This window comes from Eulemur rufifrons, chromosome 8 (genome assembly GCF_041146395.1).
Source record: "Eulemur rufifrons isolate Redbay chromosome 8, OSU_ERuf_1, whole genome shotgun sequence".
NCBI lineage: Eukaryota > Metazoa > Chordata > Mammalia > Primates > Lemuridae > Eulemur > Eulemur rufifrons.
The window spans coordinates 38,321,554-38,341,713 of record NC_090990.1 but is presented as its reverse complement, the minus strand read 5'-3'; the positions used below and the strand labels follow the sequence as shown (position 1 = coordinate 38,341,713).

At 40.6% G+C, this 20,160-nt stretch overlaps 1 protein-coding gene across 2 annotated transcripts in view; it reads right to left on the bottom strand.

Moving 5' to 3' along the window:
* ZFYVE9 (zinc finger FYVE-type containing 9) overlaps positions 1-16,570 on the bottom strand; it is a 148,336-nt gene extending 131,766 nt beyond the window's left edge. For both annotated transcript variants that reach the window (XM_069477942.1, XM_069477943.1), the window contains exon 1: positions 16,251-16,570. The gene's annotated coding sequence lies outside the window, so the exon portion shown is untranslated. The remainder of the gene's footprint in view (positions 1-16,250) is intronic.
* Positions 16,571-20,160: the final 3,590 nt, after the last annotated feature.

Genomic DNA, 20,160 nt, shown 5'->3' with positions numbered 1-20,160 from the left:
AACTGTAATCTCAGCTACTCGAGAGGCTGAAGCAGGAGCCTAGGGGTTCAAGACAAGCCTGGACAACAGAGCCAGACTCTCATTCATAAATAAATAAACAAATAAACCTAATCTATAACACAAAATGTTTCTATTTTCAAATTTGACTTATGAGAGATTTAAATAATAGTTTCCTTATATTAGGACTATACTAAATGAAAGCACACCCTCCTTATTCCTAAGGAAGCCCCAAATTTCACACAGAAACAATTGTATGATATATATGATGACAAAATATACATAACAGTGCAACTAATACTTATAACTCCTTTCATTTCAAGAGTCTGCTGAAAAAATTTCCACCACTCCTAAATTTGCCTTTTCCCAAAGGAGCTACAGAAACAGATTTTTGTTGCAAGAATCTCACAGAATCCAAATGTCCAAAGATCAATTACTACATTTTTTAAAAAGATTTGTTCAACCAGGCACAGTGGCCTGTGCCTGTAATCCCAGCCGCTTGGGAGACAGAGGTGGGAGGATCCCTTAAGCTCAGTAGTTCAAGATACAGCCTGGGCAACATAGCAAGATCCTAACTTGAAAAACAAAACAAAACAAACAGAAAACGAACAAAAATCAACTGTTCAGAGTAAGGAAGTATAGAATGCAAGCCTTAAAACTTTTTTTAAATCATTAGGACAGAGTTAACATGTATGAGCAAGCAGTATTGAGACTAAAAACAATGAAGGTTCCTTATCCACTCCCACTGGGCTTCACTTAACCAACCTTAAAAAAATTAAAAACAATAAAGGTTACAGAGTAAGCACTATATTATTAAAACATTTTTTTTTTTCAGAGATGGGGTCTCACTGGATTGCCCAAGCTGTAGTGCAGTGGTGTGATCATAGTTCACTGCAACCTTGACTGCCTGGGCTCAAGTGAACCTCCTGTCTCAGCCTCCTGAGTAGCTAGGACTACAGGCCCAAGCCACCATACCCAGTTGATTTTTTTTCCATAGAGACTGGGTCTTGCTATGTTACCCAGTCTGGTCTTGAACTCCTGGCCTCAAGCAATCCTCCCTCCATGGCCTCTCAAAGTGCTTAGATTATCGGTATAAGCCACCACTCCCAGGCCTCTAAAACATTTTTCAATGATTAAGTCAGATAAATACTCAACAAAGTTTACTTAACCTGGCTGTTGAATTCACAAAAATTTTAAAACAGGCCAGGTAATCTTCACAGGTAAAGTTCAGGGTGTAAAATACAAAGACAAAATGGCATGAGTTTAGATTATTCCAGTGGTTTTCAAAATGAAGCCCACAGACTCCTGGGAATCCACAAGACCCTTTTAGGAATTATACAAGGTCAAAACTATTTTCACTTATAACACTAAGACATAACATCTTAGCATGCCCTTTTCACTGTTTTGACAATTGCAGCAAAGGTGCAAAAGCAATGGTGAGTAGACTGCTTGCATCTTAGCACAAATCAAGGCAGCAATACCAAATTGTACTAGTAGTCATATTTTTCACTATCATGCTCTCTCAGTTTAAAAAAAAAAATGCTGGTTACACTTGATTGATGAAGCAATAAAAATTAACTGTGGTAAATCTCAACTCTTAAGCAAAGTCTTTTTAATATTCCGTGTGACAAAACGGGAAGCACTTCCACAGCATACCAAAGTACCATCATATGCTAACTCAGCTACTTTTCCACATAACTACTGTTACACCAAAGAAAAGAGGGCATTAAAGGAAAGCATGAGTAGCAGAAGGGGATTCCAAGAGGAGGAGCTAGATAAGATATAAGACATGCTTCCAATTCTCCAATAATTGATAACATAGCCTAGAAGACAACTAAGTTTGCTGTTATTATTTATGTCTGTCTCTTCAATGATTCTTCTTATAATCTCAATCACCTTGCTATGTTCCAGGAAGTATGCTGACCATTAACTATTGAATTGAACCTGAAATATTAAAATCTTCTATTGGAAAAATCCCAGAATTCTAAACCAGTGTAGTGCTATTAACAGCAAAACCCCTAGTAGCAGCAGAATCCCAACAGCAGCACATAGAAGAGTGCTCTGATTGAAGTAGGCAGACAGATCAATACGTTGGCTCAAGCCTGTAACCCTATCTCTCTGAGAGGCCGAGGTGGGAGGATCGCTTGAGGTCAGGAGTTCGGATCAGACTGAGCAAGAGGGAGACCCTGTCTCTACTAAAAGTAGAAAAACTAGCTGGGTGTGGTGGTGTATGCCTGTAGTACCAGCTACTCAGGAGGCTGAGCCCAGGAGTATGAGGTTGCTGTGAACTAGGGTGATGCCACGACATTCTAGCCTAGGTGACAGAGCGAGACTCTGTCTCCAAAAAAAAAAAAAGAAAGAAAGAAAAAGAAAAAAGATATAGCTTAATCATTGGGCACCATGTATTCGGAACATTCCATGATGAACTAGGTTCACTAAGACTCTCCAAATCATAAAGCCAGGTGAGCTCAGCAGCAATCTGTTGTAAGACAGAAATGGCACATCAAGGATGGAACCAAAACAGAACTAAAGGGTACAAGTAAGCTACATAAGCAGGCAGCCAAGATTTCCCGGACACCTACTACATTTGTACCAGAACCCCTTCCTCAGTTCACATTTATCACTGTTTGAGGGATCCTATATGGCCAATTTAAGGAGAAAAAAAGCCAAAGCTTGGCTTAAAAATAGGTCAGCTCAGTATGTGAATGCAAGCTGAAAATAAACAGCTTCATTATAGCCACACTTAGGAGTGGTCTTGACAATGCAAAGGGAAAATTTTCCTAACAGATCTTCAAGTAATGTACCTGATTATGAATTTTGTGTAGAAAGAAAAGTGGCCTGGGATAAGAACATACACATATTCATGGGCAAAGATTCAAAGGCAAACGGACTGTCCAACTGGTCAGAGGGCTGTAAAGAGATGGACTATCAAAAGAAGGCAAGAAGTATGGATGGAGGCAAATGAATAAGTATATGAGAGTGGGCACAAAGCATGAAACTCTTGTTTCATGTGTTAATGCCCACCAGAAATCTTCCACACAGAAGAGACACTGTACAGCCAAGTAGACAAAATGACTCAGCTAGTTAACATCAGCCATGAAACTGACGATAACATCAGCACGAAACTCTTTGTTTCATGTGTTAATGCCCACCAGAAATCCTCCAACACAGAAGAGACACTGAACAGCCAAGTAGACAAAATGACTCAGATAGTTAACATCAGCCACCCCAAAAGTGGCATTATGGGGACATGAATGGAGAGGTCACTGTGGCAGAATGAGAGATGGAGGCAGAGAAGGGGACATGGATTCCCAATTACCAAGGCCAACTCTGAACATCCAAACTATGAGCAACAGAGACCAACACTAAGCCCCTAATATAGCACTATGCCTTAAGCAGACCAACAGGCTATTAGGTGGCAAGATGACTACATCGTGCCCCTTCCATCTTGGAAGGGCCAGCAATTGATCCTCACAGGAATAGACATTTATTCCAAATATGTGTTTGCCTTTCCTGCCCACAGAGCCCTAGCCAGCACCACTAAATAAGGGCTTATAGAGTATTTGATCCACTGACATGGAATCCAACCAAGGGAACCACTTCACAGTGAAAGATTTATGGCAGGGGGCCCATAACCATGAGATCCAGTGGTCATATCCATAACAGCTCCACACAAAAGCAGCCAGTCTTACAGAGCATTGGAATGGCCTGCTCAAGGCACAGCTGATGAACCAACTCTGAAGCAAGAATGGTATGCCATCCCGTAGTATGCAGTATATGCACTGATTCTGAACTACATTCCCAATAGGAAGAATGCATGGGTCTGAAAACCAAGAGGTAAAAGGAGAAATGGCTCCCATTTGCCCTCATTCCCAATGATCCACTGGAAGACTTTGTGCTTTCCATCCCTACAATGCTGGGCTCTATGGAGTTAGAAGCCTTTGGTACCCAAAGCAGGCACACTTTTGCCAGAAGACATATCAAGGGTCACAATTAACTACAAAATGACAGCTGCAGCCTGGGCATTTGGTAGTCCATGAGTCCAGGGACCAGGAGGCAGGAAGAAGAATCACCATCTTTTTTTTTTTGAGACAGACTCTCACTCTGTTGCCCAGGGCTAGAGTGCCATGGCGTCAGCCTAGCTCACAGCAACCTCAAACTCTTGGGCTCAAGTGATCCTCCTGCCTCAGCCTCCCAAGTAGCTGGGACTACAGGCATGCGCCACCATGCCCAGCTAATTTTTTCCATGTATTTTTAGTTGCCAGTTAATTTCTTTCTATGTTTTAGTAGAGACAGAGTCTCGCTCTTGCTTAGGCTGGTCTGGAACTCCTGAGCTCAAGCGATCCTCCCGCCTGGGCCTCTCAGAGTGCTAGGAGTACAGGCGTGAGCTACCATGCCCAGCCAAGAATCACCATCTTGGTAGGATTAATTAACCCTCATCCTCAGGAGAAAGTAGGGCTGCTTTGGCCAGGCACGGTGGCTCACGCCTGTACTCCTAGCACTCTGAGAGGCCCAGGCGGGAGGATCGCTTGAGCTCAGGAGTTCCAGACCCGCCTGAGCAAGAGCGAGACCCTGTCTCTACTAAAAAATAGAAAAAAATAGCCAGGCGTGGTGGCATGCTCCTGTAGTCCCAGCTACTTGGGAGGCTGAGGCAGGAGGATCACTTGAGCCCAGGAATTTGAGGTTGCTGTGAGCCAGGCTGACACCACGGCACTCTATTCAGGGCAACAGAGTGAGACTCTGTCTCGAAAAAAAGAAAGTAGGGCCGCTGTTACACAATGAGAACAAGAAGGAAAATGTATGGAACTCAGATGTAACCTCCAACTCCCAGGCTCAAGCAATCCTCCTGGCTCAGCCTCCCAAGTAGCTGGGACTACAGGCCTGCACCACCACACCCACCTAATTTTTTTTAAAAAATTGTCTTTAGAGGCGGTGCTATGTTGCCCAGGTTGGTCTCAAACTCCTGGCCTCAAGTGATCTTTCCATCTCAGCCTCCAAAACACTGAGATTATAAGCATGAGCCACTGTGCCTGGCCAATGTGCCTTAATCACTATGCTGGGGAGATAGGATATGATCTTGTCATCTTTAGATATTAAGATGAGATAATCATTTATTTTGTATAATTTTAGAGAGCAAAACAACAAAATGATAGATACTGGAGAAAAGCAAATTTGGGGCTAAACATAAAAAATAATAAATAATACTGCTAATATTCTAATAATCAGCAGTAAACAACAGAATGAGGTCCTTTAGGAAGTAATCAGGGCCTATCAACTGAGTATACACCCTCATATGTGTATTGTGAGGGTGAGGCTTTATAAAAAGATATTGACCTAGATCACTAAAAGTTATATATTATAATACCAAGTATTATGTGGGGAAAAAAAGGAGGTCCACAACCAAATAAGTTTGGGTAACATATAAACATATAGCTGAAGAAAGTTAAACAAGTTTCTTCACTTCTACTCCTCAGTTTTTTAAATATTATTGTGTATTTGCAAACCTCTACCTGATGGATATAACATACTGAAAATCCAAATTTATTTGACTAAAGAATATCTCCTTGCTCCTGGGGAATACACTTCAGAAATCCTAGCCTAGGATGATTTCTGTCCAAAGGCAAGAGTCACTGATCCAAGGAAGCCAGAAGCAGCAACGAGGAAAAAAATAACAATTTCTAACTGATTAACAATTTTCTGGCTAGTCAAAACATCACCTATCTCCATATCAATATCAGCACCTCTAATACCATAGGGTGGGAAAGCTATATAAAAGTTTTGTCATCAAAACACATTTCATCCTTTCTGAATGCAAAACATGCCTTCCTTTACCTTATAAATAAATTCTTCGAAGATCTACAATAATGGGGCTACATTTTAATTACTGAATTATCACATTATGAGCAATATGAAAGCTTTAATTGTTTTAAGGGTGCTACTGATGACCTGGTTTTTTTCATAAAACATAGATCTACATGCATTTTTTCCAAACATATGCACACTATCACAAGAAAGGGCAGAAGACAGGGCACAAAAACTAGAGAGGGAAGAGGCCTCAGCCACAAGCTAATTTCTAGTGTTTCAGGATTTATGTAAATTACAATCCCTTGGTCTTGGTTCTCCTACCTTCCTCAGCCACCATCTGCTTCCCACCACCCCACATTCCATTTCTTCATCTATGACAGTTCATCACCATGGTCTGAAGTCGTCTATATGCCATCTATGTTTTCATTCAGTTCTCCTTTAGAAATATTAAATAAAATATTAAATGTGGAAGGCACCTGACTATCTAGTCCACCACTCATTTTCAGATCAGAGAACTGTGGCCCAGATTCGTTACTATATTTTTCTAATAATAGCAAATTAGGCACTTATTTACTTCAAAAATACCAGTATATGAAAGCTGAAATTCTCAAAACACACACACACACACACACACACATCCATCCACACATCTTTTTTCTTGTACAAAATGCTACATGCCAGTAGTATACTTCAAAGGCAAACATCCACCAAAGTCAATCAACTAAATTTGTGCTTTCCTGATATGAATAATTCCTGAAGCACTATGGAAAATCTTAAGATAAAACAAACACAGACACATGGGGAGGTTTACAAGATGAAAAAAAGTGTGGACTTTGTAGTCAGAAATATATGAGTTTGAATCATGGATATGGGCTTAGGCTCTCATCTAATAAAACTCTCCAAGCCTCGGGTCCTTCAGCTGTAAAATATCCATAATACTGTGGATATTATAAGGTCATTTTAAGAGTTATTAATATGAAAGATGGCACATGTAGGCAAAGCTTTTATATTATACAAATAAGTAACAAAAGGTAAAAGAAATCATGGAAAACTCCATAAATCCGGAATCTTGGAAGAACTGGATGCAAAAACAGGAATGAGGAATGATCAGGTTGGAACCAAATCATGAAGGGCTGTATGCCAGTTTAAAGAATGTCAACCTCGCTTTTTTAGACATGCAGCAGAAATTTCCAAGAGTGACCTCACAATAACTTTAAAAATAATTTACCTCAGCTACTAATGAAACAAAGAAACACACCTATGGACAGTTATTACATCACCAGAATCACATACGCATCCACACATCTTTTTCTTGCATAAAATGCTACATGCCAATAGTATACTTCAAAGGCAAATATCCACCAAAGTCAATCAACTAAATTTGTCCTCTCCTGATAAGTGATATATTTTTAAGTTTTAAGGTTTTTCTCAAACTGGCAGTGCTTTATCTCAATTACTTTTTAGGGGCTGTTTCTCTTGTTTAATTGAAAATGGAAAATGAGGACTAAAGTTTACATAAACCCCAAGAAATGTTTTCACAAAATTTTGATGCTGCTTGTTCAATTTATTTTAATAAAGAAGAATTCCAGGCTGGGTGGAGTGGCTCACACCTGTCATCCTAGCACTCTGGGAGCCCGAGGCAGGAGGACTGCTTGAGCTCAGGAGTTCCTAATCAGCCTGAGCAAGAGCGAGACCTAGTCTCTACTAACAGAAAAATTAGCCAGGCGTTGTGGTGCACACCTGTAGTTCCAGCTACTCAGAAGGCTGAAGCATGAGCATTGCTTGAGCCCAGGAGTTTGAGGTTGCAGTGAGCTATGATGACACCACTGCACTCTACCTGGGGTGACGGAGTGAGATTCTGCCTCAAAAAAGAAAAAAGAATTCTGAGATAGACTCTGTTGTGCTATGAAATAATAAAAACCTATACCATTTACTCTTTCTTCATTTTAATAAAACAATTCTGGAAGATAAAATACCAAACCTTAACCATGAAAAGTTAGAAAAGAACCAAACCATATTGCCAACAGAGAAGCATACCTTTTCATTAATCCTACCAAAAAGGCTCCAGAACTACTGTTTTTGTAACTTTATATGAAAATTATGGCATCCAAAGCAACTAAAATATTGTATAACAAACCAGTACAAGGCTTTCAGCTCAAAGTCAGCATTATAAGTTCTAAAAGTGATCTTAATCAAGCAGGAAAATACTGTGGTGATCCAATGTATACAAAATGAAAGCCCAAAACTTGTACTTTGTTTACTCAAATAATAGATCCCTGTAGTATTTCCTACAAGTATGAAAAAACTTTAGAAACATTAGCAAGTCATTTTTGCTGACTTTGAACAATGTCATAGAAAAGCTTTAATATCTTGAATGAGAAACAAAAAATTGGGTAATATCCTACATATAAGAATAAAGAACAATGATGTCTGTATTTATATAAAATTACATATCATTGAGAGGTAAAGGCAATCCTTAAAATCTGTCAGACCTCAGTCCTTAGAAATGTTAATATGCAAATGGACTCTAAATTTTTAGAAATATTTTAGCAGAGTTAAAAGAAAACTAAACCTAGGACTTACCAGTGCCTTTTGTTAAAAAATATTCTTAGAGGACAGCCTTTTATATAGTTGAAGTCCTCACATCAACCACCATTCCCATCACCACCCAACATGGTTATTACTTCAACCCACCAGAGTTCACTGTTTACTAAACAAGAAACTAGAAAGTTCACAGCTTTTTATCCTCAAGCCAAAAACATTCCTTATCATGAAAGAATCTAGCAATTTATCTGCAAGTAAAACCTTCAATAATTTGGCCTGTGTGGTGGTTCACACCTGTAATCCCAGCACTTTGGGAAGCTGAGGCAGGATGATCGTTTGAGCCCAGGAGTTCAAGACCAGCCTGAGCAACACAGTGAGACCCTGTATCTACCAAAAAAACCAGGCATGGTGGCACATGCCTGTAGTCCCAGCTATTGGGGGTGGGGCTGAAGTAGGAGGACTGCTTGCGCCTGGCATTTGGAGGCTGCAGTGAGCTATAATTGTGCCACTGCATCCAGCCTGGGCAAGAAAGCAAGACCCTGTCTCTAAAACAAATGTTTTTAATTTGAAAAAAAATGGCTTCAGCAACTTATCTATTGACTGTAAAGACTGTAAATAAAAGTTATGAACCTCTAATAGCACCTAACTTCACCATTTCACACTCACTAGGATGGTTATGATCAAAAAGACAGATAACAAGTGTTGATGAGGATGTAAAGAAACTGGAACCTTCATATACTGCTGATGGGAATGTAAAAAGGTGCAGCTGCTTTGTAAAACAGTCTGATATTTTCTTGAAAGGTTAAAGGTTAAACATAGAGTTACCATTTGACCCAGCAATTCCACCCCTAGGTATACCCAAGAGAAGCATATGTCCACACAATAATTTGTGCATGAATGTTCACAACATTATTCACAATAGCCAAAAATAGAAACAACTCAAATGGATGAATGAATAAAATGTAATATCTCCATACAATGAAGTATTATTCAGCAATAAAAAGAAATAAAATATTGATACATGCTACTGAACCCAGAAAACATTATGCTAAGTGAAAGAAACCAGTCACATATTATATCATTCCACATGCATGAAATATCTAGAATAGATAGGCAAAAAGTTACATTAGTGTTTGCCTAGGACTAGGAGGATTAGGGGAATACTGGAGAGACTGCTAATGGGCAGAAGTTTCTTTTAGGAGTGATGAAAGTGTTCTAAAATTAGATAGTGGCGATGATCACAACTCTATACTAAAACCAGTTGAATTGTACACTTTAAATGGGTGGATTATATGATATGCAAATTATATTTCAATAAAGCTGCCATAAAAATTGAGACTTTCCTAACATTCTAAATTTAATTGAAATATATGTACTCTTCACTTTACATTTTAAAGCTTCTCTACAGTTAATGTTGTTTCAAGCTGCCACAAGAACCCACAATTGAATATAACCATATTTCCCTAATTAATGAAAAATTCTAGATTCATGTTACCATTTCCTTAGGTCTTATTTCCTAAGACTTCTTCTCTCAAAAAGTGACAAATTCATATTTAAGTTTAGTTTAATTTTTAAAAATCTAGGACATGGATTTGCTACTTCCAGATTTTTAAAAATGCAACAGAACTGCCATCATAGATATTAAGTAACATATCCTTAAGGCTATATTATCACAAACATAAGAAAGAAGAAAAGAATTATCAATTAAAAGAAACTACTACAGTCAAAACCCTAATGTGGCAAAAGTATTGTTTAAGTTTAAATAAACAAATGTAAGCATTTTTAACTAAAAGACAATTTATAGAAAAAATTTTTAAGACTTTTTACAAATAGTTCTGTAATATAAAATCCTAAATGCCTCAAGATTCCCATCAATATGAATTAAATTTTCCTTTTCCCAATATAAATTCAGTGACTCTCTTAATGTATCCATAGAAATGTCCTCATCTTTACCTTATTTTACTACAGGCTTTCCAAAAGTATAAATACAAAACACTACATACTGTTTGAGTTTTTCCAACAGTTCATTTCTGTAAATGGGCCATTTACAATAACTTAAAGAAAAATTTAAGTGACAGGTACACTAAAAGCCCAGACTTCAGCATTATATAATACAATTCATCCATATAACAAAAAACACTTGTACCCCCTAAAGGTATGAAAATTAAAAAAAATAAAAAGAAAAATTTAAGTACTACTTAATGTGTAAAATAGGAAATATTACATAGGTTGAATATCCCTTATCCAAAATGCTTGGGACCAAGAAGTGTTTCAGATTTCAGATTTTTTCTGGATTTTGCAATATTTGCATATACATAATGAGATATCTTGAGGATAAGACCCAATTTTAAATATAAAATTCATTTAAGTTTCATATACACCTCTACAAATAGTCTGAAGGTAAAAATACAATATTTTTAATAATTTTGTGCATGAAACAAAGTTTTGACTGTGTTTTGACTGTGACCCATTACACGAGGTCAGGTGTGGAATTTTCCACTTATGGCATCATGCTAGCAGTCAAAACATTTTGCATTTTGGAGCATCTGGAGTTTGAATTTTCAGAGTAGGATGCTCAACCTGTATAAATAGCATTTTTCAAATTATTTTATTAAATAAAATTTGCTATAATAAAGTATATGGCATTCTAACTACACAATTAAAATACTAATGCTAATGTGAACACCTTGGTTTCTCCTTAATTTAGCAATCTCTAATACTTCAAAGTTGATCACATTGATTTTATTTCTTAGTAGTAAACTATATAAATAATGATCTTTCAAGCTCTTTCAAAACTCAAACAGAGAAATATATTTTCCACTTCCAGCGTCCAGATTTATGGGACTGAACTATAGCTCTGATTTACACATATCATTTAACATTCACAATAATCCTGTAAAATGGATATTATCAGCTTCATTTTATAGAAAATAAATTGAGGCCAAGGGGGCAAGAAACTTGTCCAAGGTCATATAGGTTATAAGACAAGACTGGAATCCACATCTGACAGGTTATAAAATCGAGTTCTAATCTACTATAGTTTATAAGGAAAAGTTTGTTCTGAAAAGTTCTTAAATTAAGTTTAATAAATTGATATCACTTTTTGAAAACTAAATGTATGAACTATTTCTATTCAGTACCCGCAACTACGTGTTTTCCAATAAGTATTATAGGTTGGTTCCAGGAACCCCCTCCAAATATCAAAATCTGTATATAGTCAAGTCCCTTACATAAAATAACACAGTATTTGCATGTAACCTATGCACATCCTCCATATACTTTAAATCAGCAGTCTCCAACCTTTTTGGCACCAGGGGCCAGTTTCATGGAAGGCAATTTTTCCATGGACTGGGGGTGGGGAGGAGTTTGGGATGATTCAAGGGCATTACATTTATTGTGCAGTCAAACCTCTCTGCTAATGATAATCTGTATTTGCAGCTGCTCCCCATCACTGGCATCACTGCCTCAGCTCCACCTCAGATCAGCCTGATCTGACAGAAGGCAGAGCTTATGTGGAGATGCGCAACGGGGAGCAGCAGTAAATACAGACGAAGCTTTACTCCTCCTGCTGTGTGGCCGGTTCTGGTTCTGGTTTGACAGTGGGGGTTGGGGTCCACAACTTTAAATTATCTCCAGATTACTTATGACACCTAATACAATGTAAATGCTGCGTAGATCAGCTATTATACCATACTGTTCTTTATTTGTATTGATTGTTTTTTTTTTTTTTTTTTTTTTTTTTTTGAGACAGAGTCTCACTTTGTTGCCCAGGCTAGAGTGAGTGCCGTGGCGTCAGCCTAGCTCACAGCAACCTCAAACTCCTGGGCTCAAGCAATCCTCCTGCCTCAGCCTCCCGAGTAGCTGGGACTACAGGCATGCACCACTATGCCCAGCTAATTTTTCTATATATATATATTTTTAGTTGTCCATATAATTTTTTTCTATTTTTAGTAGAGACAGGGGTCTTGCTCTTGCTCAGGCTGGTCTCGAACTCCTGACCTTGAGCGATCCACCCGCCTCGGCCTCCCAGAGTGCTAGGATTACAGGCGTGAGCCACCGCGCCCGGCCTATTTGTATTGATTGTTGTAGTGTTATTCTTTGTGAGTTTTTCCTGGATATTTTCCATTCATGGTTGGTGGAACCCACAGATACAGAGGTCCAACTGTACTAAGAATGTTGTTTTATATAATGCAGATCAGGTACACATAAGTAAAATTAAAGATAAATGTGAAACTCTGAAAATGAATATTCCCAAGTGTACACTATACACAGGGAATATTAATTTATTAGCTAAAAATGAAATGGAAAATATCTGTATTAAGTTAGGATCAAAATTTTCTTTTTTTTTTTTTTTTTGGAGACAGAGTCTCAATCCTTTGCCCTGGCATCAGCCTAGCTCACAGCAACCTCAAACTCCTGGGCTTATGCAATCCTTCTGCCTTAGCCTCTCGAGTAGCTGGGACTACAGCAAGCGCCACCATGCCCAGCTAATTTTTTCTATATATATTTTTAGTTGGCCAGATAATTTCTTTCTATTTTTAGTAGAGACGGGGTCTCGCTCTTGCTCAGGCTGGTCTCAAACTCCTGAACTCAAGCAATCCACCCGCCTCGGCCTCCCAGAGTGCTAGGATTACAGGCGTGAGCCACCGCACCCGGCCCAAAATTGTTTTCTATCAATTTCAAAGAATTCCAAAAGTAGATTTATTCTCTAAAAAAAAAAAAATAATAGGCCGGGCTCGGTGGCTCATAGAACCTGTTTTACTTCCCTGGGAGGAGTACTGTTACTCCAACAATACATAAGAAGAAACTTAGAATCTAAATGTCACATGGCTCTAAGAGGTACAGTAAGGATCCCTGCCCACATCTGACTCCATACTCTGCACCACATCATGCAATTAACAACCATAAAACACACACACACACACACATAAACCACCTCTTTAGGAACATAAGAACTTAAGTTAAAATCTGGGCAATTATCTTTAAACAAGCTTTGTGCCTTGCAACCAGTCTGTGGCCAGCACATAACAGGTACCAAATAAACGTTTACTAAATGGAATGAACAGTGGTAGCTTAGCAACAGAAGGAGGAATAAGATCATCTCTACTCATCCTGTCTTTCTAAAAGAGTTAATACAAAACTAACACTTACCAGGCAACATATACAAGTATTTCTCCAAAGAAAACACTGAATCAGGAATTGAAAGAGACAGGAATAACCATATATAAAAATTATTATCAATGTTCTATAAAGGGCAAGATGAGACATAGAAGCCTTAAACAGAGATCTAGCAAGCCTCACTCAATTACAACAGTTGTCTGACCCTGCCTTGTAACAGTTAATTACACTTGTCCTGCTTCCACAGTTGGCTAATTGCTAGCAGAAACCTTGGTCATTTTTGTGTTTCCCAGAATACCTAAGACAGGACCTGGCACTTTATATTAATAGTGAAAATTTTATAAAAAATTTTGTATAGGTTAGGTACAGTGGTTTGTGCCTGTAATCCTAGCACTTTGGGAGGCCGAGGCTGGAGGATCACTTAAGTCCAGGAGTTCTAGGTTACAGTGAGCTATGATTGTGCCACTGCACTCCAGCATGGGCAAAAAGCAAGACCCTATCTCTAAAAAAATAACAAAACAAAAAAAATCTTTTACAGATTACAATAGTTTTTCAGATGTAATTACCCCAAAGCTTTGCAACGTAACTATAATAACTACAGTAATCTGCATTTTACAGACAATGACATTTAAATGCCAATGTAAGTGGCAGGTATCCTTCTATAACACCACAGCTACCACCATAGGCGCTCAATAAATGTTTGTTGATTGAATCAGCTGTCCCTGAAAATATCATTGTTCTTCTAACATTTTAACAGACTTATCTGTTGATATGAGAAATGACTGTATTGCCACTTAAGACTGATAGCTTTGCTAGAAACAGACACTTCTACTCAGTCCAGCAAAGTTAGTTACTCTAAACTTGTATCAGAGATTCTCAAACTTTAGTAGGACTAAGAAGCAGGGAGCTTGACAAAAATGAAGATCTTTGGGCCATCATCATCCCTGGAATTCTGATTCAGGGGACCAGTAATCTGCACATTTTATATACAACATTATATATACTAAGCACTCTCAACTGATTCTAATGGTGGTGGTCGTTAGGGATACACTTTAGAGACAGTCCCGCTATGTTGCCCAGGCTGGACTAAAACTTCTGGCTTAGGGGATCCTGCCGCCTCAGCCTTGTGAGCAGCTGGGACTATAGGCACACGCCATCCTGAATTAGACTTTTAAAATCAGGCACCAGCCTGAATTAGACTTTTAAAACTCTAAATTAATCTATCAAAAAACATTTTTAATCAAGCCAATTTTTTACAGTTAGAAATATTTAAACAAAATCTGACAAAAGCAATACAAGTCTACAGCATCTACACAGCAGGTCTTCAAAAACGTTTGCCAACCAAACTTCCTCCCTAGACCTCAGGAGCTCCCCATGCTGCACAAGAGGTTAAGTCAGGGGTCTTTCAGGTAGTTACCTATATTATTCTGTTTTAATTGATGAATTCAACTGTATTCAAATGTAATTTAGTACATTTTATAGGTCTTATACAAATGACCGAAGGTAAAATGGAACACTCAGCTAATTTTGGATCTAATATACAGAAACAATAATCATAAAAATCGCCATCAGTACAAGCCCATTTTAAACTTTGAATGACCATCAAAATGTACTATCTGTGAGACTATGGGTGATCCCCTCCCCCCGTTATTGAATATTTATTAAGAGCAGTACAGCACCTTTCTGTATTTTCCAAATTTTCTACAATAAGCATATTTATCTTTTTCATGATCATAAAAGTTTTAGAAGTACCTATAAATCCTATAACCTTCACATACATAACAGGAAAACAAGAATAACCTGCAATCACACGTATCATAAACCATAAACCCCGAAATATCTGATTTATGGTATCAAAACTGTAATAACTAACCTTTTTTACATTAATACCAGAACAAATCATTTTACTTATAAAACAGCATGTATTCCATTTCCATCCTGTTATTAGGATAGTTAGCATAACTTAAAATCTTCTTGCCAAGCATTCTCTGGATCTATTTAGGTGGAACATTTTTTGTACTGAGAACTGAAGCATTAAAATATTTTCTCTCTCTTATGGGGCGGTGCGACAGATCTTTGTAAAACATGTTTTTATAACTGTGAGTGTTTATTTAGGAAACTTAGCATAGCAAAGCTGGGATGGGGCTTTCTCCAAAGCAGACCACGCTTAGAGGCAAGCTGTAATTAGCAAGGATGAGCTACCGTCAGGTGATGAAATTTCACCTCAAATAAGACGCAAAAGGTTGTTCTCAAGAGAGTCAGATCCGTCCGTGAATGACACTCCAGGAGTACCAGGGGCTCTCAAGGCCCCGCACTCTCTGCACCCCAATTCTCACCGTGTCCTGCCCCCCCCCCCCAACCCCGGGACTCTGCGGGACTCAGTATGGGTCGCCGGGAAGCCAGGGCTGTTTGCAAACAGGCGTCCTCTGCCTCCCTCCGGGATGTACGTGCAGGGCCCACGGTAAGAGGCTACGCTCGGCTCGGCCCGGCCCGGGCCAAACCCGAAGGGCGCCCGTGCCCCTGCCAGTCCCCCGCTCCACACACCGGGCCGCGCCGGAACCGAGGCCGGGGCGAGGGCTTCCCGGCGGCGCGGGGCCTACTCGCCCCCCACGGCCTCCGGCCTCCCGGGGGACGCGGGGAGGAAGGGCTGAGGCCCCAGAACCGCCGGGGGTGGGGGAGGCGGCCGCAGCGGCAGGACGCCCCGTCCGCCCGTTTGGAGGGCTGCCGCTAGGGCCCCCACAGGCGGCCGGAGGCTGGCGAGCCCCGGACCGCGCCTCACCACTCACCTCGAGCAGCGGCCGCCTCCGCTTCAGCATGGCCGAGGGGGTCGTCCCTAAGCCGAAAGCCTCCTCCGGAGGGCACCGGCGCGGCCCCAGGCGCCGCCGCGAAGCCTCCCAACTCCTGTAGGAGCTGTGGTCGCTGCGGCTGCGGCTGCGGCTGCTGCTCCTCCTGAGGCCCAGCGCCCACCCAGCCGCATCGGCTCCCGGGCCGCCGCAGCCACGCGGATCCCGGAGGGGCGCCGCTGAGCAGGGCTGGGGGCGCAGGGCTGCGGCGGGACGACCGAGGTGCTGCAGGCGGAGATCCTCGGCGAAGCCTCCAGCGTCGGTGGCCTCTCCTGCCGCCCGCGCCGCTGGGCCACAGCGCCCCCTGGACCCCACGTCCGGCTACGGCGCCGGGACTGCGGCGGCCGCGCCGGGCACGAGCGGCAGGAACGCGAGGGAGCGTGGCCTGGGGGTGGCGGGGGCCCCGCGCTCCCTGCGCTGCCTGTCGCCCGCGGCCGGCCCCAGACTCCGCTTCCCTGGAGCCGGAAGCCCCTCAGTTCCCACCCACCCCGGGCGTTCCCCACCCCCTCGGTCTGACCCCGAGCACCTTTTCCTTCTCTCCCAAAGGTACGTGAACATTCTTGTCAGCCAGAGCCCGCACCTAAGAGCAGGAGTGTAAGAGAATCTCTTCGTTTCATCTCTCATGTTTGGGGGCTGGGGGGAGATCCCTTCTAATCCCTCTGTGCGTCTGTCTGGATGAAAGAAGGGTGACCCGAGACAGACCTTTTTCACACATATATACACACACACACTCCTCTCCCAAAACAGTTGAAGGAATTGCCTTTGACCTTAACTTTTTTTGGATTTACTGTGCAGATCATTGTAGAAATTTCCTACAGATACCAAAACCTTAACCCCTAACAGCCCCCCCCCAAAAAAATAGGAAAAAAATATGCTGAGCCATAGAAGAGAATAGCCAACGAGTTGTCCTGAAATTCATAAACAACTTAAGAAAAGAATCATCCATCTTTTACTAACACCCTCCCTCCACCCCCACCTCTACTCTCCCACCCCATCCCTGTCAAATTCTAGGTAAGGCTATGAAGGAAGGAAATTGTTATATAGTAGGGGCTATGCAATCATTCTGTTTACAGGCGCCCCATATTTGATCTCACTCAACCTCTAGGTTGCAAACGTCAGAACCAAAAACAAAAGAAACAAAAGACTGTCAGAGGGGAAGTAAGGAAAGAGAAATTTTCCAAATCTTCTGGTCCCTCAAATTTTCAAATACAGTATTTTTTTTGTTTGTTTGTTTTCACAGAGTGGTATACTAGAATGAGCAGGGACTTTGGTGGTAGATACAAATAGTAACAATTCCAGTTCTGTCATGTATAGCTTTATAACGCTGGACAAGTTATATAATATTTTTGAATCTCAGTGTTCTCCTGCCTGCCTTACTGGTTGTTGTGAAGATTGGAGATAGCAGGTACTCAATAAATGTTAGTCCTGTTTTTGAACACCCTAACTCTCAGTCTTTATTAGGCTCAAGATTGTACCCATCTGTGTGTGTGTGTGTGTGTGTGTGTGTGTGTATACACGTGTAAGTGTATTCCTATTACAAGATGGAAGCATCATTCTTCATCATCACTAGTCTGGGTGAAATTTCCCTAAATTTCACTAATGGATTTATATAACATCTCTCCACTGAAGAGTAGAGCCTCATACACTGGATCTTCTATGACATTCTGTTGCACAACAGATACCAGCATAGAACCAGTATATTTTTCTGTATAAAAATATTATAAGGCAATCTCACCTTACCTTAGGTTATGGCCTAATATTAACAAATCATAATGAGAAAATTACATAAGGTCTCCAGGAACTGTTCACATAATTGAGCAGCCACCTTGGAGAAAACATAACCTAACCTAGCAGTTCTCTTCTCATCCATGAAAGCTGTTCCTGTACAATCCTAAGTGTGCTTTTGCCACATACTTCTGAGTCATACACACAAAAAAACCACTCTCCCCTTTTTATAACAAGAGAAACTGGGGCTCAGAAGGAAACTCTGATTCATCCTCATGACTCTATGAATTAGGTACTATGCTACCACCATTTTACATGTGAAGTATATCCAACCTAAGGAAAAGCCGGAGGTAGACCCTGAGATTCCCTTCAGCAATATTAACAAAACACTTTGGGGTAATTTGTTGCTAAAATTTTTCAATCTAGAGAAATGAGCCCTTTAACCAATTTAGATCAGTTTGGCAATCTAACATTAGCACTGTACTTTCCAAGCCGAGATCACTACCACTGCAGGAAATCTGCATTTGTTTATGAATAATCTTGCAACCCAGGGTGTAGCTACTAGATGAAGATGATTCATTTGTTCCCAGGACCAGTTTCCTCTTGCTTCACACTTTCACCCCTTGATTAAAATTCTTTTGCTGAAAGAAGCTGCCTTTATCATCACCACCAGTTCCCCTATCATAGTAGTCCACTTTAAATCCTTTCATCTTCTGCAATTTCATTCCATTGTTTTGGCTCTTCCTACTCAGTTTGCTGTCTGTTCTTGAAATGTCTCTCTTCTGTTTTCCTCTTTTCTACTGTAAATATTTTGCATTTTAATCTACCTGGGACTGCTGTCAATTGATTTGGTTACCCCCGTCTCAATTTTTCATTGATTTCTACTACTATCTAGTGACTCTATAATCTCTTTGTTCCCAACCTGGTAGATTTCCTCACTTTCATTTTTATGCCATATATATCCTGTAGAAAGCCAATATTCTAAGAATGGTTTTTTCAAGTGAGTTTAAGGTCTGACACTCCTAGGAAAATCTTCTTTGCTCCTTAAAATTTGTTCTTTAAAATTCAGGCCAGGTTGAGCACAGTGACTCATGCCTGGGAGGTGGGAGGACTGCTTGAGGCTTGGAGTTAAGGCCAGCCTGGGCAGCATAGCAAGACCCCATCTCTAAAAAAAAAAAAAAATAGAAGAAAATTAGCCAGGCATGGTGGCCCACATGGCTGAGGCAGGAGTCTTGCTTGAGCCCAGGAGTTTGAGACTGCAGTGAGCTATGATTGTGCCACTGCACTCCAGTCTGAGCAACAGAGTGAGACCCTATTTCTAAAAAAAATAAAAATCAATGAAACAGAATAAAATTCAGGCCAAAAGAATATTCATTTCCTGGCTTGGTGAATGGCACCATCATCTACCCAGGTGCCCAAGCCAAAAATCTGGGAGTCATCCGTAAGTCTTGGTCTCTCTCTGGACAATTGATCATGAAGCCTGATAAATTCTACTTTCTTTTTAAATTTCTCTCCCCTCCTCCAACTCCATTGCCACATCCTTTGGTCTCGGATATATGCTCAAAAAATTATAGGTGAACTGAATGAATAGAAAGAAAGAAGAGTGGGAAGGAGGAATGAATGAATATTGTATTTGTGTACAAATCTATATGCTGTCTAAAAATCTGTTTAAAGGGAGGCACAGAATCCTTTAATGTGCTCATTAACCCTTGTGCTCCCCAATTTATAACTACTCATTACTGCAGTGTCAATATCTGTCTACTTGTATGTCTCCCTACCAGATTGTAAACCCTGTTGGCCAGGTTCAGTGTTTGATTCATCTCCGTGTCCCTGGAACCAGTCTCAGCTCAGGGTGCCATTCAGGGAATGTTAAGCTGAACTAATGCTCATCAGGATGTAGCTAGCCTGCATCCTGCCTGCTCAGTGACTTTTTAGGACTTTTCCCTTAACTTTCAGGGCCCACCAAAAATAAGACTCCCCTTTAACAGATGCAGCCCAGAACTGAGCCCAGCCTGCTGCTGCCAGCCATGGTCTCTCACACCTTTCTGCAATCACCACCCACTGGCCAAAGTCAAACCCAGAATTCACAATCTGTTACCAAACAGATAAGCCCAGCCCAGAAGTCAGT